Source organism: Magnolia sinica, chromosome 10 (assembly GCF_029962835.1).
Source record: "Magnolia sinica isolate HGM2019 chromosome 10, MsV1, whole genome shotgun sequence".
Classification (NCBI taxonomy): Eukaryota; Viridiplantae; Streptophyta; class Magnoliopsida; order Magnoliales; family Magnoliaceae; genus Magnolia; species Magnolia sinica.
In genome coordinates, this window is record NC_080582.1 from 25,878,931 (window position 1) to 25,883,806 (window position 4,876).

Sequence of the window (4,876 nt, forward strand, 5' to 3'; positions counted from 1 at the left end):
CCGACCCTAACCCGTCTTCAAATGAAAGGGAAGTTGATGGGCTGACGTCAGCAAGTTCTGTGGGTCCCATCATGAGGTATGTGTTATATCCAAACTGTCCATCCATATGGCGAGCTCGTCGTAAGGCTTGAAACAAAAAATAAGACAGATCTAACTATCAAGTGGACCACACTGAAAAAAGCATTGGGGGATTGAACATCTACCATCGAAACCCTTTAGGGGGTCACAGAAGTTTTGGATCAATATGAATTTTTTTTTCCTCTTTATCCAGGTCTTTGTGGCCTTATGTATAGATTGGATGGAAAATAAATGTTATGGTGGGCCCTATGAAATTTTTAACGGTGAAAATCATCATCCTGTTGGTATTTGTGGTGTGGTCCATTTAATCTTTGGATATGATTCATTTTCTTGGATAATTCTCTAAAATAGTCTCAAAAAATAGATGAACGGTATGGGTTGATCCCAAATTTTTGGTGAATCCAAAACTCAAGTGGACCATGCCACATGAAACAATGTGGAATAATGATTTCCACCGTTGATACCTTCCTTGGGCCCACAATAATGTTTATTTGTCATCCAACTTGTTCATAATATTAAAAAGATATGAATGAAGAGAACACACAAACATCAACTTGATCCAAAACTGGCCTCCAAGAACTTTTCAATAGCAGCGGTTCAATCACACTATTTCCTATGGTGTGGTCCACTTGAGCTTTGGATATGCTTCCTTTTTGTTCTTTAGACCTCAAATTATCTATTAATATAGATGAACGGAGTGGATAAAATAAATAAATAATGGTGGACCCCACAGATTTTACTCCGGTAAGGGTAATGAGTAACATGTAAATGTAGTGGAGAGGGGTTTCCTTAAAACATTCATAATTATATATTGGGCTTGCTTAAATATGATTCACATATCCAACCCACTCATTATGTGTGTCCCAATTGGATGAGGGGTCAGACCAAGTTTCAGCTGCATCCAAAACTCATGTGGGGCCCACTAAATGCTTTTATATTTTTTAGGATGTCTTCACATGGTTTTAGATGGTATGGCCCACTTGATTTTCGTACATGGATGATTTTTGAGATATCTCATTACCTAAAGGGGACACATCAATTGCACGGTGTTGATGTTTGACATACATCATGTGGGGCCCACAAAACTTACTAAAATCAATTCTTAGGTTCTCACGAGGTCAATAAGTTGGGTCACAATTTTGACTAGAATATTTGGCCTATTTTACATGTCTAGTCCATTCACTCTATTTTTCTAATCAATACCCTTAATTTGATTAGTTACTCGCCTGATCAGGCTACATATAAGAAATATATTGGGCATACAAGATTGATCAACAATTTGAGTGAAATTTGATTTAAACATCTGAAGTTATTTACTCTTCAATCGGGATTGATTAAATTGTCCAAAAATAATTAAAGGTTATTCATAATATCAAAAAGATATGGATGAAGAGAAAACACAAACATTAGCTTGATCCAAAACTTTTATGGCCTCCAAGAATTTTTCAATGGTAGAGGTTCAATCACACTACCTGTGGTGTGGTCCACTTGAGCTTTGGATATGCTTCCTTTTTGTTCTTTAAACCTCAAATCATTTGTTAACATGGATGAACAAAATGGATAAAATAAATAAATAATGGTGGACCCCACAGAGTTTACTTTAGTAAGGGTAATGAGTAACTCACCTAAATGTAATAGAGAGGGGTTTCCTTAAAACATTCATAATCATATATTGGGCTTGCCTAAATGTGATTCACATATCCAACCCACTCATTATGTGTGTCCCATTTGGATGAGGGGTCAGACCAAGTTTCAGCCGCATCCAAAACTCATGTGGGCCCCACCAAGTGTTTTTATGTTTTTTAGGTTGTCTTCACATGGTTTTAAGATGGTATAGCCCACCTGAGTTTCGTATACGGATGATTTTTGAGATATCTCATAACCTAAAGGGGACGCATCAAATGCACGGTATTGATGTTCGACACACATCATGATGGAGCCTACAAAACTTACTAACATTAATTCTTAGGTTCTCGCGAGGTCAATAAGTTGGGTCACAATTTTGACTAGAATATTTGGCCCATTTTATATGTTTGGTCCATTCACTTTATTTTACTGATCAATACCCTCAATTTGACTAGTTACTCGCCCCAATCAGGCTACATTTTTTTTTTTCATAGATAAATTTCAATGTTCATTTAAAAATAACATTTTTTTTTTCAAAATGTATATTTTTTATGCTTAATTTTTCTTTGAAAACTTTTAACAAAATATCATTTTTATTATAAAATATTTTTAAAAAAAATTAAAATACAAATTCTGAATTTTTATTTTCAAAATCTCAAAAATTTTCTTAAATTTTAATTTTTTTTCTTAAAAATTCCAAAATGCGGATTTTTTTTTTCTTCAAAAGCATCATTTTGTTTTCAACTTTTCAACTTTCTTTTTTAAAATGAAATATTTTTTTTTTCAAAATTTCAGTGTTTTTATATATAACTTCTTCTTTTAATTTCAAATTTTTAACATTTTCAATTATTTTCAAAATCACAATTTTTCAACTTCTTTATTTTTGTTTCAAAATGTTTGTTTTTTTTTTTTTATTAAAGTATCCATTCTTTAATATCGTTTATTTTAAAATTTTCAATTCTTTCTAACTTCTCCAATTTTTTTTTAAAAGCATTTTTTTCTAACTTGTCAATTTTTATCAAACTTCTCTATTTTATTTTATTTTTCAAAATACAAACTCTCATTTTCTTTTTCAAAATATTTTCATTTTTCAACATTGTCCAAATTTTCTCATTTTAAAAAATATTTTTAATTTTCTTTTTCAGGATATTATTTTTTTTTCGAAATCAAATTCTTTTTTTCAAAATTATCAACTTTATTCAATATTCTTTTTTTTTCCCACAAAATAGATTTTTATTAAATCATGATTTTTATTTTTTCAAAATCTCATTTTTTTCTCTTTTTTACATTTAATCAACTGTTAAAAAATAATATTAGATACAAATATGTACAATTAAACACAAAATTTCCAACATATTCTTTTAAAAAAAATGAAAAAAATAAATGCTTAAAGGCACAAGTCCTTTTTCGACGGACCATGACCCGTTGCAAAAGAAACTAAAAAATGTCATGAATTGATATTTTGGGTGAGAATTTGCAACAACATCGTATTCCGTCACAAAATCAAAATTTGCGACAGATTTAGTTCGTCGCCATTTTACGACACTAAAATCCGTCGTAAATCAGATTTTAGCGACGGATTTTGGTTTGTTGCAAAATTCCATGATGTTTGGATGGATTTTCGAGAGACGGGAATGGAAAAGGCAACGGTCTTTTTCCATTAGTGATGGATGAAATCCGTTGTTAAACCAAGCGATTTTTCCAAATTCGTCGTAAATTCGCAATTTTGTCATAGTGAAATGTCTTGTTCTGCACATTGGTTTCCTCGACTCGAATCCTTACATATTGAATGGTTAGATCAATTAGAGGAGTGGAGAGTGGAGGAAGGAGCTATGCCAAGTCTTTTACATTTACTGATTCATTATTGTGAGAAATTGAAGAAGCTTCGGAAGGACTGCAATGCATGACTACCCTCAAGAAATTGGAGTTGTGGAGAATGGAGGATTCAAAGAAAGGCTTGGAGAAGATGGAGGAGAGGATTGGCATAAGATTCGGCACGTACCCTCCATCGACATAACCTATATCATGAAGTTGTGAGAGCGACTACATCGGTAAACTTGTTTACCCATCATTTTTATTTACCTTTTAATCTATACTTCAAGTTACTGCTTTCTTTTTGGGGAAATATATAGAATGAACATTCCGGTGCTTCCCTTTTTTTTTTTTCAAAAAAATGTTTTCAATTAGTTTAATTACCATTACTGTAACTTCCCATTACATTCTATTTGGTTTCTTACCGGCTGCCTTCCCATTTGATGTCCCAGGCTCTGGCACATCTCACGTTGCTGTTTTTGTGGATTTCCAAGATTCAATACTCATCTTCATCCATGATTCAGGTGGACCACATTACTGGGGAAGTGTACGGGGTAATGCTTACCTTCGAAAGTATTTTAATTGGTATGGCCCACCTGAATCACAAATGGGTCTGACTCTTGGGCTTGAAGCCAAAAAATTTGTATGGTATATATCTAATGGTTGGAATGGAAGTCATATCAACATCATGATGACCCCTATAAAAATCATGTGGATGTATCACTTGAATCGCATATCAGCTTCTTCTTCTTCTTCTTTTTTTTTTTTGGGAATAAGAACAGAGCGGATCTCATGTGCACACCACGGTTGGCCGGTGACAAATTAAGTTCCAGGGTTCAATGAAATTCCTTTTTCTTATCATAAATCTAAATCTCTATGTTTCAGTAGTTGAGAGAGACACTAGCCCTTGATTTTTGGCATGCCCACATTGATGTATATGTAAAATCACACCAATCATTAGATGTGTAATCGCCCATTAGACTTCGGGTACACAAAACCAGCTCGAGCCCTGATACCATTGGGCTAAACCAAAGAAACAGTTGGAAGAAAGACAAATATCCTTGATTTTTACACCCCACCATGATGATTTTATAAAATCCACTCCAACCATTAGATACCACGTGAAAATTTTGGCAAATAGCTCAAACATCAGGCCCATCTATTAATGATTCACCTGTTCACACCATAGTAAATAATTTGAAAGGTGAACATTGTCCTTGTCCACTGTTTCCAATTGTTTGGTCCATCTTAATCATGAATAGGGCTGATTTTTTGGGCCATGGGTCTAACATGAGATGAAGCACCTAGTGGTTGGGGTGGATTTCGCATAAATATCACAGTTAGTCCTACCTGAGCTGCC